Source organism: Pseudophryne corroboree, chromosome 9, assembly GCF_028390025.1.
Source record: "Pseudophryne corroboree isolate aPseCor3 chromosome 9, aPseCor3.hap2, whole genome shotgun sequence".
Taxonomy (NCBI): Eukaryota; Metazoa; Chordata; class Amphibia; order Anura; family Myobatrachidae; genus Pseudophryne; species Pseudophryne corroboree.
Window position 1 is genome coordinate 212,832,213 of NC_086452.1, and position 13,081 is coordinate 212,845,293.

General features: G+C 43.0%; 1 long non-coding RNA gene across 1 annotated transcript in view; it reads left to right on the top strand.

Annotated features, from left to right (window-relative positions):
* Positions 1–13,081, top strand: part of LOC134956902 (uncharacterized) — a 35,130-nt gene that overhangs the window by 12,451 nt on the left and 9,598 nt on the right. The window contains exon 2 of the long non-coding RNA XR_010186277.1: positions 12,093–12,321. This is a non-coding gene — a long non-coding RNA (uncharacterized LOC134956902). The remainder of the gene's footprint in view (positions 1–12,092; positions 12,322–13,081) is intronic.

The following is a 13,081-nucleotide window of genomic DNA, read 5'->3' on the forward strand; positions in this document are numbered from 1 at the left end:
TGATTTGTTTTCATTTATCAAACATATGGATAGCTAACGGAGATTTTTTCAACATTTCAGCTTCTAGTCCTGGAAACAGCATCCCTCCGCAACAACAGCAACACAGTGACATGGATGAGACAATCATCTTAGAAATGCAGCCATTAAGCCAAGGAATCAGCCCCCCAGCACCTGTGAGTACACCACCACAGCAAAGCACACCACCACCACAACACAGCCCAACAACACCAGTAACACAAGGCCCTGATCAGGTATTTTGGACCATTTGGGCTAGACAGCAGGCCACTAATGAAGATTGCCTGCGTAGGCAGACACAAATGTTTGCAAGCCTACCATGTCACCTCAGAAGAATAACCAGAAATATGAGTAGACAAAATTAACAAACCTCGAGAATTGGCAATACCATGGAACTCATGCGTACCGACATTACACAGGTCATGGCCAACTTACAGCGCATAATGGAAGAACAGCACAGACTAATGGAAGAACAGCACAGACAACAGCAAAGTTATATGAACATTTTTCAAAACAATCAAAAGATAAATGAAAGTTTATTGTGAATTGTAGACAATCAAAATGCTGCTACACGTGAACTCAATGCCACCCTCACTAACCTGACTGAAACACTCAGATTCATGTACCAACAGCAAATAAGCAGCAGTTCTGGTACGACTACTCCAAATATCATGCCAGTCTCATCACCAACAAGACGCTCCACCAGAGCACGACAACATGACATTGCTAAAGGAAAAGGGCAGGACAAGCAGGCACCCAAAAAAATAAAAACAAAAAATTAATTTATACATTTCTGATAAGTAAATCAAAATAGTTAGTAATTGTATGTTTGGCAAAATATACGGTATATAATACTTAGCTCCCTGACAATTTATACAACATCATTAATTATAAGTGGTACAAACAACAACATGAAATTTTTACGCACATTTATTCTTTACCATCTTTGTTTTTTTTTTGGAGGAGGGTAATGTTGTTAGAGCTGCACATACATGTTAGCAGGAAGGAACCAGACCACTTGATTTTTTTCTAATCATTACTATTTCTAGATTCCAATCGTTCTCCTATTCTGCACACACAATCATTGCAAGGCAGGCACCATATGTTTAGCAGGAAGGAACCAGACCACTTGATTTTTTTCTAATCATTACTCGTTCTAGATTTCACTCATTCTCCTATCCTGCACACACAATCATTGCCAGACAGGCACCATATGTTTAGCAGGAAGGAACCAGACCACTTGATTTTTTTCTAATCATTACTCTTTCTAGATTCCAATCATTCTCCTATCCTGCAGCCAATACAAATTACAATTTGATTGTTAACTCTTTTACATTTCTTCTCTATACAACATTACAAGAATAACACAATTGAGTTGCGTAAAAAGCTTTTAATATGTTGTCATTGAATTTAGATATTTCAGTGCCAAATTGAATGTCATTATTGTTGGGCCATGTTTGTGTGTGTTAAAAATGAGTAATAATATTGTTACACATGATGCAGAAACCAAAAAATATGTAATTTTTAACCCAAAAACTAATAATGTGTATAATAATGTATATATGTGGCAAACTGTGTATTTACTGACAAATCAGCAAGTTTACTGCAGCAAACATTACGAAATAAATAATTTTTTATGAGAGTAAGTTTGTGGCCCTTAAATACGATGGAGCATCACACATAGGGACACATGTATTCCTCAAGGCTAACATATTATATGTAGAGATGAGCGCCTGAAATTTTTCGGGTTTTGTGTTTTGGTTTTGGGTTCGGTTCCGCGGCCGTGTTTTGGGTTCGAACGCGTTTTGGCAAAACCTCACCGAATTTTTTTTGTCGGATTCGGGTGTGTTTTGGATTCGGGTGTTTTTTTCAAAAAACACTAAAAAACTGCTTAAATCATAGAATTTGGGGGTCATTTTGATCCCAAAGTATTATTAACCTCAAAAACCATAATTTACACTCATTTTCAGTCTATTCTGAATACCTCACACCTCACAATATTATTTTTAGTCCTAAAATTTGCACCGAGGTCGCTGTGTGAGTAAGATAAGCGACCCTAGTGGCCGACACAAACACCGGGCCCATCTAGGAGTGGCACTGCAGTGTCACGCAGGATGTCCCTTCCAAAAAACCCTCCCCAAACAGCACATGACGCAAAGAAAAAAAGAGGCGCAATGAGGTAGCTGTGTGAGTAAGATTAGCGACCCTAGTGGCCGACACAAACACCGGGCCCATCTAGGAGTGGCACTGCAGTGTCACGCAGGATGGCCCTTCCAAAAAACCCTCCCCAAACAGCACATGACGCAAAGAAAAAAAGAGGCGCAATGAGGTAGCTGTGTGAGTAAGATTAGCGACCCTAGTGGCCGACACAAACACCGGGCCCATCTAGGAGTGGCACTGCAGTGTCACGCAGGATGTCCCATCCAAAAAACCCTCCCCAAACAGCACATGACGCAAAGAAAAAAAGAGGCGCAATGAGGTAGCTGTGTGAGTAAGATTAGCGACCCTAGTGGCCGACACAAACACCGGGCCCATCTAGGAGTGGCACTGCAGTGTCACGCAGGATGTCCCTTCCAAAAAACCCTCCCCAAACAGCACATGACGCAAAGAAAAAAAGAGGCGCAATGAGGTAGCTGACTGTGTGAGTAAGATTAGCGACCCTAGTGGCCGACACAAACACCGGGCCCATTTAGGAGTGGCACTGCAGTGTCACGCAGGATGTCCCTTCCAAAAAACCCTCCCCAATCAGCACATGATGCAAAGAAAAAGAAAAGAAAAAAGAGGTGCAAGATGGAATTGTCCTTTGGCCCTCCCACCCACCCTTATGTTGTATAAACAAAACAGGACATGCACACTTTAACCAACCCATCATTTCAGTGACAGGGTCTGCCACACGACTGTGACTGATATGACGGGTTGGTTTGGACCCCCCCCCAAAAAGAAGCAATTAATCTCTCCTTGCACAAACTGGCTCTACAGAGGCAAGATGTCCACCTCATCATCACCCTCCGATATATCACCGTGTACATCCCCCTCCTCACAGATTATCAATTCGTCCCCACTGGAATCCACCATCTCAGCTCCCTGTGTACTTTGTGGAGGCAATTGCTGCTGGTCAATGTCTCCGCGGAGGAATTGATTATAATTCATTTTAATGAACATCATCTTCTCCACATTTTCTGGATGTAACCTCGTACGCCGATTGCTGACAAGGTGAGCGGCGGCACTAAACACTCTTTCGGAGTACACACTTGTGGGAGGGCAACTTAGGTAGAATAAAGCCAGTTTGTGCAAGGGCCTCCAAATTGCCTCTGTTTCCTGCCAGTATAAGTACGGACTGTGTGACGTGCCTACTTGGATGCGGTCACTCATATAATCCTCCACCATTCTATCAATGTTGAGAGAATCATATGCAGTGACAGTAGACGACATGTCCGTAATCGTTGTCAGGTCCTTCAGTCCGGACCAGATGTCAGCATCAGCAGTCGCTCCAGACTGCCCTGCATCACCGCCAGCGGGTGGGCTCGGAATTCTGAGCCTTTTCCTCGCACCCCCAGTTGCGGGAGAATGTGAAGGAGGAGATGTTGACAGGTCGCGTTCCGCTTGACTTGACAATTTTGTCACCAGCAGGTCTTTCAACCCCAGCAGACTTGTGTCTGCCGGAAAGAGAGATCCAAGGTAGGCTTTAAATCTAGGATCGAGCACGGTGGCCAAAATGTAGTGCTCTGATTTCAACAGATTGACCACCCGTGAATCCTTGTTAAGCGAATTAAGGGCTAAATCCACAAGTCCCACATGCCTAGCGGAATCACTCCGTGTTAGCTCCTCCTTCAATGTCTCCAGCTTCTTCTGCAAAAGCCTGATGAGGGGAATGACCTGACTCAGGCTGGCAGTGTCTGAACTGACTTCACGTGTGGCAAGTTCAAAGGGCATCAGAACCTTGCACAACGTTGAAATCATTCTCCACTGCGCTTGAGACAGGTGCATTCCACCTACTATATCGTGCTCAATTGTATAGGCTTGAATGGCCTTTTGCTGCTCCTCCAACCTCTGAAGCATATAGAGGGTTGAATTCCACCTCGTTACCACTTCTTGCTTCAGATGATGGCAGGGCAGGTTCAGTAGTTTTTGGTGGTGCTCCAGTCTTCTGTACGTGGTGCCTGTACGCCGAAAGTGTCCCGCAATTCTTCTGGCCACCGACAGCATCTCTTGCACGCCCCTGTCGTTTTTTAAAAAATTCTGCACCACCAAATTCAAGGTATGTGCAAAACATGGGACGTGCTGGAATTTGCCCATATTTAATGCACACACAATATTGCTGGCGTTGTCCGATGCCACAAATCCACAGGAGAGTCCAATTGGGGTAAGCCATGATCTTCCTCAGTTGCCGTAAGAGGTTTTCAGCTGTGTGCGTATTCTGGAAACCGGTGATACAAAGCGTAGCCTGCCTAGGAAAGAGTTGGCGTTTGCGAGATGCTGCTACTGGTGCCGCCGCTGCTGTTCTTGCGGCGGGAGTCCATACATCTACCCAGTGGGCTGTCACAGTCATATAGTCCTGACCCTGCCCTGCTCCACTTGTCCACATGTCCGTGGTTAAGTGGACATTGGGTACAGCTGCATTTTTTAGGACACTGGTGACTCTTTTTCTGAGGTCTGTGTACATTTTCGGTATCGCCTGCCTAGAGAAATGGAACCTAGATGGTATTTGGTACCGGGGACACAGTACCTCCAACAAGTCTCTAGTTGGCTCTGCAGTAATGATGGATACCGGAACCACGTTTCTCACCACCCAGGATGCCAAGGCCTCAGTTATCCGCTTTGCAGTAGGATGACTGCTGTGATATTTCATCTTCCTCGCAAAGGACTGTTGAACAGTCAATTGCTTACTGGAAGTAGTACAAGTGGGCTTACGACTTCCCCTCTGGGATGACCATCGACTCCCAGCGGCAACAACAGCAGCGCCAGCAGCAGTAGGCGTTACACGCAAGGATGCATCGGAGGAATCCCAGGCAGGAGAGGACTCGTCAGAATTGCCAGTGACATGGCCTGCAGGACTATTGGCATTCCTGGGGAAGGAGGAAATTGACACTGAGGGAGTTGGTGGGGTGGTTTGCGTGAGCTTGGTTACAAGAGGAAGGGATTTACTGGTCAGTGGACTGCTTCCGCTGTCACCCAAAGTTTTTGAACTTGTCACTGACTTATTATGAATGCGCTGCAGGTGACGTATAAGGGAGGATGTTCCGAGGTGGTTAACGTCCTTACCCCTACTTATTACAGCTTGACAAAGGGAACACACGGCTTGACACCTGTTGTCCGCATTTCTGGTGAAATACCTCCACACCGAAGAGCTGATTTTTTTGGTATTTTCACCTGGCATGTCAACGGCCATATTCCTCCCACGGACAACAGGTGTCTCCCCGGGTGCCTGACTTAAACAAACCACCTCACCATCAGAATCCTCCTTGTCAATTTCCTCCCCAGCGCCAGCAACACCCATATCCTCCTCATCCTGGTGTACTTCAACACTGACATCTTCAATCTGACTATCAGGAACTGGACTGCGGGTGCTCCTTCCAGCACTTGCAGGGGGCGTGCAAATGGTGGAAGGTGCATGCTCTTCACGTCCAGTGTTGGGAAGGTCAGGCATCGCAACCGACACAATTGGACTCTCCTTGTGGATTTGGGATTTCGAAGAATGCACAGTTCTTTGCTGTGCTGCTTTTGCCAGCTTGAGTCTTTTCATTTTTCTAGCGAGAGGCTGAGTGCTTCCATCCTCATGTGAAGCTGAACCACTAGCCATGAACATAGGCCAGGGCCTCAGCCGTTCCTTGCCACTCCGTGTCGTAAATGTCATATTGGCAAGTTTACGCTTCTCCTCCGACAATTTTATTTTAGGTTTTGGAGTCCTTTTTTTCTGATATTTGGTGTTTTGGATTTGACATGCTCTGTACTATGACATTGGGCATCGGCCTTGGCAGACGACGTTGCTGGCATTTCATCGTCTCGGCCATGACTAGTGGCAGCAGCTTCAGCACGAGGTGGAAGTGGATCTTGATCTTTCCCTAATTTTGGAACCTCAACATTTTTGTTCTCCATATTTTAATAGGCACAACTAAAAGGCACCTCAGGTAAACAATGGAGATGGATACTAGTATACAATTATGGACTGCCTGCCGAGTGCAGACACAGAGGTAGCCACAGCCGTGAACTACCGTACTGTACTGTGTCTGCTGCTAATATAGACATGTTGATAAAGAGATGTCTATGTAACTATGTATGTATAAAGAAGAAAGAAAAAAAAACCACGGTTAGGTGGTATACAATTATGGACGGACTGCCTGCCGAGTGCAGACACAGAGGTAGCCACAGCCGTGAACTACCGTACTGTACTGTGTCTGCTGCTAATAATATAGACTGGTTGATAAAGAGATGTCGTAGTAGTATGTATGTATAAAGAAGAAAGAAAAAAAAACCACGGTTAGGTGGTATACAATTATGGACGGACTGCCTGCCGAGTGCAGACACAGAGGTAGCCACAGCCGTGAACTACCGTACTGTACTGTGTCTGCTGCTAATATAGACTGGTTGATAAAGAGATGTCTATGTAACTATGTATGTATAAAGAAGAAAGAAAAAAAAAACCACGGTTAGGTGGTATACAATTATGGACGGACTGCCTGCCGAGTGCAGACACAGAGGTAGCCACAGCCGTGAACTACCGTACTGTACTGTGTCTGCTGCTAATATAGACTGGTTGATAAAGAGATGTCTATGTAACTATGTATGTATAAAGAAGAAAGAAAAAAAAACCACGGTTAGGTGGTATACAATTATGGACGGACTGCCTGCCGAGTGCAGACACAGAGGTAGCCACAGCCGTGAACTACCGTACTGTACTGTGTCTGCTGCTAATATAGACTGGTTGATAAAGAGATGTCTATGTAACTATGTATGTATAAAGAAGAAAGAAAAAAAAACCACGGTTAGGTGGTATACAATTATGGACGGACTGCCTGCCGAGTGCAGACACAGAGGTAGCCACAGCCGTGAACTACCGTACTGTACTGTGTCTGCTGCTAATATAGACTGGTTGATAAAGAGATGTCTATGTAACTATGTATGTATAAAGAAGAAAGAAAAAAAAACCACGGTTAGGTGGTATACAATTATGGACGGACTGCCTGCCGAGTGCAGACACAGAGGTAGCCACAGCCGTGAACTACCGTACTGTACTGTGTCTGCTGCTAATATAGACTGGTTGATAAAGAGATGTCTATGTAACTATGTATGTATAAAGAAGAAAGAAAAAAAAACCACGGTTAGGTGGTATACAATTATGGACGGACTGCCTGCCGAGTGCAGACACAGAGGTAGCCACAGCCGTGAACTACCGTACTGTACTGTGTCTGCTGCTAATATAGACTGGTTGATAAAGAGATGTCTATGTAACTACGTATGTATAAAGAAGAAAGAAAAAAAAACCACTGTTAGGTGGTATACAATTATGGACGGACTGCCTGCCGAGTGCAGACACAGAGGTAGCCACAGCCGTGAACTACCGTACTGTACTGTGTCTGCTGCTAATATAGACTGGTTGATAAAGAGATGTCGTAGTAGTATGTATGTATAAAGAAGAAAAAAAAACCACGGTTAAGTGGTATACAATTATGGACGGACTGCCTGCCGAGTGCAGACACAGAGGTAGCCACAGCCGTGAACTACCGTACTGTGTCTGCTGCGACTGGATGATAAATGATATAAAAAATATATATATATCACTACTGCAGCCGGACAGGTATATATTATATATTATATAATGACGGACCTGCTGGACACTGTCTGTCAGCAGAATGAGTTTTATTTTTATAGAATAAAAAAAAAAACAACACACAAGTGAAGTCACACGACGAGTGTTTAACTTTTTCAGGCAATCACAATATAAGTATACTACTAACTATACTGGTGGTCAGTGTGGTCAGGTCACTGGTCAGTCACACTGGCAGTGGCACTCCTGCAGCAAAAGTGTGCACTGTTTAATTTTAATATAATATTATGTACTCCTGGCTCCTGCTATAACCTATAACTGGCACTGCAGTGCTCCCCAGTCTCCCCCACAATTATAAGCTGTGTGAGCTGAGCAGTCAGACAGATATATAATATATATAGATGATGCAGCACACTGGGCTGAGCCTGAGCAGTGCACACAGATATGGTATGTGACTGAGTCACTGTGTGTATCGCTTTTTTCAGGCAGAGAACGGATATATTAAATAAACTGCACTGTCTGGTGGTCACTCACTATATAATATTATGTACTCCTGGCTCCTGCTATAACCTATAACTGGCACTGCAGTGCTCCCCAGTCTCCCCCACAATTATAAGCTGTGTGAGCTGAGCAGTCAGACAGATATATAATATATATAGATGATGCAGCACACTGGGCTGAGCCTGAGCAGTGCACACAGATATGGTATGTGACTGAGTCACTGTGTGTATCGCTTTTTTCAGGCAGAGAACGGATATATCAAATAAACTGCACTGTCTGGTGGTCACTCACTAGTAAACTCTCTGCACTCTCTACACTTCTACAGTACTCCTCCTAGTCCTAAGCTCCAGTAAATCTCTCTCTCTTATAATCTAAATGGAGAGGACGCCAGCCACGTCCTCTCCCTATCAATCTCAATGCACGTGTGAAAATGGCGGCGACGCGCGGCTCCTTATATAGAATCCGAGTCTCGCGATAGAATCCGAGCCTCACGAGAATCCGACAGCGTCATGATGACGTTCGGGCGCGCTCGGGTTAACCGAGCAAGGCGGGAAGATCCGAGTCGCTCGGATCCGTGTAAAAAAAGCTGAAGTTCGGGCGGGTTCGGATTCCGAGGAACCGAACCCGCTCATCTCTAATTATATGTTGAGGGCTGTTTATTTAGAACACAGGTTCTCAAACTCGGCCCTCAGGAACCCAAACAGTGCATGTTTTGCAGGTCTAATCACAGAATCACAAGTGACATAATTAGCTCCACCTGTGAACCTTTTAAAATGTGTCTGTGAGTAATTTATACACCTGTGCTTCTACTGGGTTACATGCAAAACATGCACTGTGTGGGGTCCTGAGGGCCGAGTTTGAGAACGTGTGCATTAGGACGTAACACACAATCATAAAGTAAAAGACTAAATGGATTGTGTGTGCTTCTAATAAATTAGCAGTGCAAGTTTACGAACACTTATCCAGACTTAATGCATGCCACTCATAATCTGTTGTTTTGAGTTTTAAAATAAACACAATACACATGCGACATTTGTTTTGCATAAAGCGAGGGTATGTTTGTATGTCTCAAGGAGACAGACACATTCTGAGTAATGGTGTTTAAAATAAAAATGGGCCAACATCTATTTATGATTACACAACAAATGAAATAAGCAAACCAAACTTACCTTAGAAATAGCGAGTGATGAGCTCTTGCCTAACCTGCCTCCCTACATCTGTACTCCAAGTATCACCAGATGTCTCTAATTCCTCTGCTTGCTGGCTGCTTTCTTCATCCTCCTCCTCCTCCTCAACATGTGGCAGATGTTGTTGCAAACACATGTTATGAAGAAAGCAGCAGCAGAACACAATTTGAGTCACCTTCGAGGGACTATACAACAAAAGGCCACCAGACTTATCCAGACACCGAAACCTAGATTTCAGCACACCAAAACATCTTTCTATCACATTCCGTGTGGACTTATGTGCATGATTGTAATTGTGTTCAGCAGGGGTATCAGGTCGGGACAATGGAGTTAGAAGCCAAGAGAAACAGCCATATCCTCCATCACCTAAAAGACAGATATAGTAATGTGATTCATGTTAAGATACAGCAACACATAAGTAGCACACTGTGGGGCAGATGTATTAACCTGTAGAAGGCATAAGGAAGTGATAAACCAGTGATATGTGCAAGGTAATAAAGGCAGCGAACAATCTGTTCCTAAATGTTCATTTACATATAGGAGCTGATTGGCTGGTGCCTTTATCACCTTGCACATATCACTGGTTTCTTACTTCCTTATGCCTTCTACAAGTTAATACATCTGCCCCTGTATTTGGACAAAGTATACGCAGGCCTACACATATCAAATTACATATCCAGTAGCCATCCATCTGGCATTTGTCCATCCTCAAACTTATCAAAGAGGGATGCCTGACTGAGGATGAAGGAGTCATGGCAGCCCCCAGGGTAACCAGCAACAACACTCATTATTTTGAGATTTGCATCACAAACCACCTGCACATTTGTGGAGTGCTCTAAATGTCGATTAGTATATATGTGCTGCCAGCCCCTAGGTGGTCTCAGCTGAATGTGTGTGCAATCTATGGCTCCAAGCACATTGGGCATGCCAGCCAGCTCATAGAAATCTACCCTGACGGAATGCCACTGAGACTCCTGGGTAGGGAAGCAGATTGAGGCAAAACAGCCAACACTTGTGTGTATATTTGAAAGAACAATAAACATGAGATTTTAGGACAGAACAGGCCACCGAGAAATTAAAACAAAAACAAAAAAGAAGAGGTAGTTAGGTATACATCACCTGTGTTAATATTCTCGAAAATGAGGGCTGTGAGATTGCTATGACATCCCCAGACGCAGCCTGAAAGCTGCCAGTAGCCATAACGTGCAACACAGCTAGGAGTTTGTGCAGGCCTGAGACAGAGCGAGAGCGTGCTGTCTCGGGGTTTAGGCCCAGTTTGACAAGGTCATACAGACGGAAAATGTTTTTATGATTTAGACGGAACATCTGTATGACCATATCATCGGACAATGCGTTCAAGTTTAAATGCCCCCTTAAAAAACGAGGCCTCTCGCAGCCTCCGCGTAACCTATACAACCTGCTGACCATGTTCAGTTTGTTGGCCCTGGTTACTTACAGGCTGATGTCTGAGTCTGAGGAATCCCACAGCACACAAAATATCACTGGTCCACAGTCCTGCTGCCATTTCTGAGTGGAGGTGGATTGAATTGGGCCTAACATCCTTTTAAAGGCATCCGTATTCAGGTGTGATTGATTTTTGAGTTGCAACACATGTAAACAATGCTGAAAAAAGCAGGTCTATTTTTTTGCCGCTTTTTTTAACGAATCGCAAAAAAATACAACCGCAATTGAGCACTCAGAGACTAACACCCAAATACGAATGAATAGTGAATACCCGTGTTGTATGAAATAACAGCCGCGTTTGACCGATGGTCTATTCATTCGTATTTCTGAACTTTGAAAATCAAACCATTACGAATAGTCCAAACACTGCCGAGATTGGTGCTTAGTGAATTCCCGTGTTGGGACTTAGAAAAAAAAACACAAATCGGACAAACTCGATTTTTTAGTAAATATTGGCCCACGTGTTTCAGATCCTACAGTATACCATACGTTTTTGTGCAAATAGCGCTTCTTATTTGTTTCCTTATTTTCTGGCCATAATTAATAAACCAACGGACAATGTCCATATACATAAAAAAATTAAAAAAATAAAACCATAAATTAGTAAACTCATATTGGCCCAGGTCAAAATAATAAAATACATGGAGATACTGTATATACAGAAACATACATGGAGATATAAAAATATATAAAATATTTTTGGAGACATTTATAAAAATATACATAAAGGATTTCCATCTTAATTTATACATTTTTAAAAATATTTGGACATATAAATAATATCATTCAGCCCATTTGAGACCAGCGTATGTAATTTGTATATCCATCTCATTTCTGTACTGGATAACCATGGCTCCAAATTTTACTTCTCCAAGTTGGAATGATCGACTCTATTCCCCAAAATAATTTAATATAACACTCTTTGGACCTGTGTTTAATTTTAAAATGAGAGGACACTGTGAGTATCCAAGCCCTTTCTGATGTTATATGTTCCGCAAAGTGGGTTATAAAATTTCTGCTGTTTTTCCCCACATAGATTAAACCGCATATACATTCCAGGGCGTAAATAACATATTGTGTATTACACGTGATAAATTGTTTAACTGGGTATTTTTGACCATTCACTGTAAATTCACTAATTTTACCCCCTCCTTTTACAGTTCTACACATCAGAGAAAATTGTGGTGGTGTGGACTAGATGGCGCTATCGTTAAAGCAGTGATGGTGAATATGAGAGTGCTGGACAAATACTTAGCTGTGCCGTATCCAGAAGAATTGTCAAGGATATTCTGTATCCAATTTTTGATGGAGAACTCAAAAATATACAAAAAATAAGAAATAAGACAGAAGTACACAATGTGTAGTAATGTCGTGATGAACAGATGAAAGGTACGTGATCTAAAATCTTTAGCACTATATGCTGACGTACTTCACTAAGCAATGTGAGTGGTCAAAAAATACGTATGAAGTTATCTTTTAAGGCCAAATATGGAAACAATATCCTCCTATGAACACACATGACTTACATAAAGGGGGTTACCAAGGTTGTTCTATATCCTTGAAAAAGAGTCTCCTGACTCGAAACGAGTTGGCTTAGAGGGGGCTCTGTTTTCTCTGTTCTATATTTTGGACTACCTGGGATAAGTCCACCGCTGGACTGAGAAGGCAGCAATCGGTCTACTAGAAGCGCCAATAAGGATTTCACCACCCCTTTTTTATCAGTTCTACACATCAAACATGGTCTATTTACTAAACCTTGGATGGAGATAAAGTACCAAACAATCAGCTCATAACTGTCATTTTTCAAACCCAGCCTGTAACATGGCAAGTAGACACTGATTGGCTAGTACTTTATCTCCATACTAAATAGAACCTATGATCTGCAATGGTGAAAACCACAGGAACAAATACTGGCCCTTTTATCTTCTTCTATACTGCTCCAAACTAAGCTATTCTTTAATGATGGAGCTTTCTTATAAATAAAAATTGGAAATTCTGGCAACTCCTTGCCTATAATTGGGTCCTGTTTTAATATATGCCAATTCTTTTTAAAAACAGATTAAATTTCCTTAAAACATGAATTGTACTGTATGTGTTAAAAACAGCTCATTCAAATTTATTCTTATCCTGCGAGGGATCTTCATCTTTA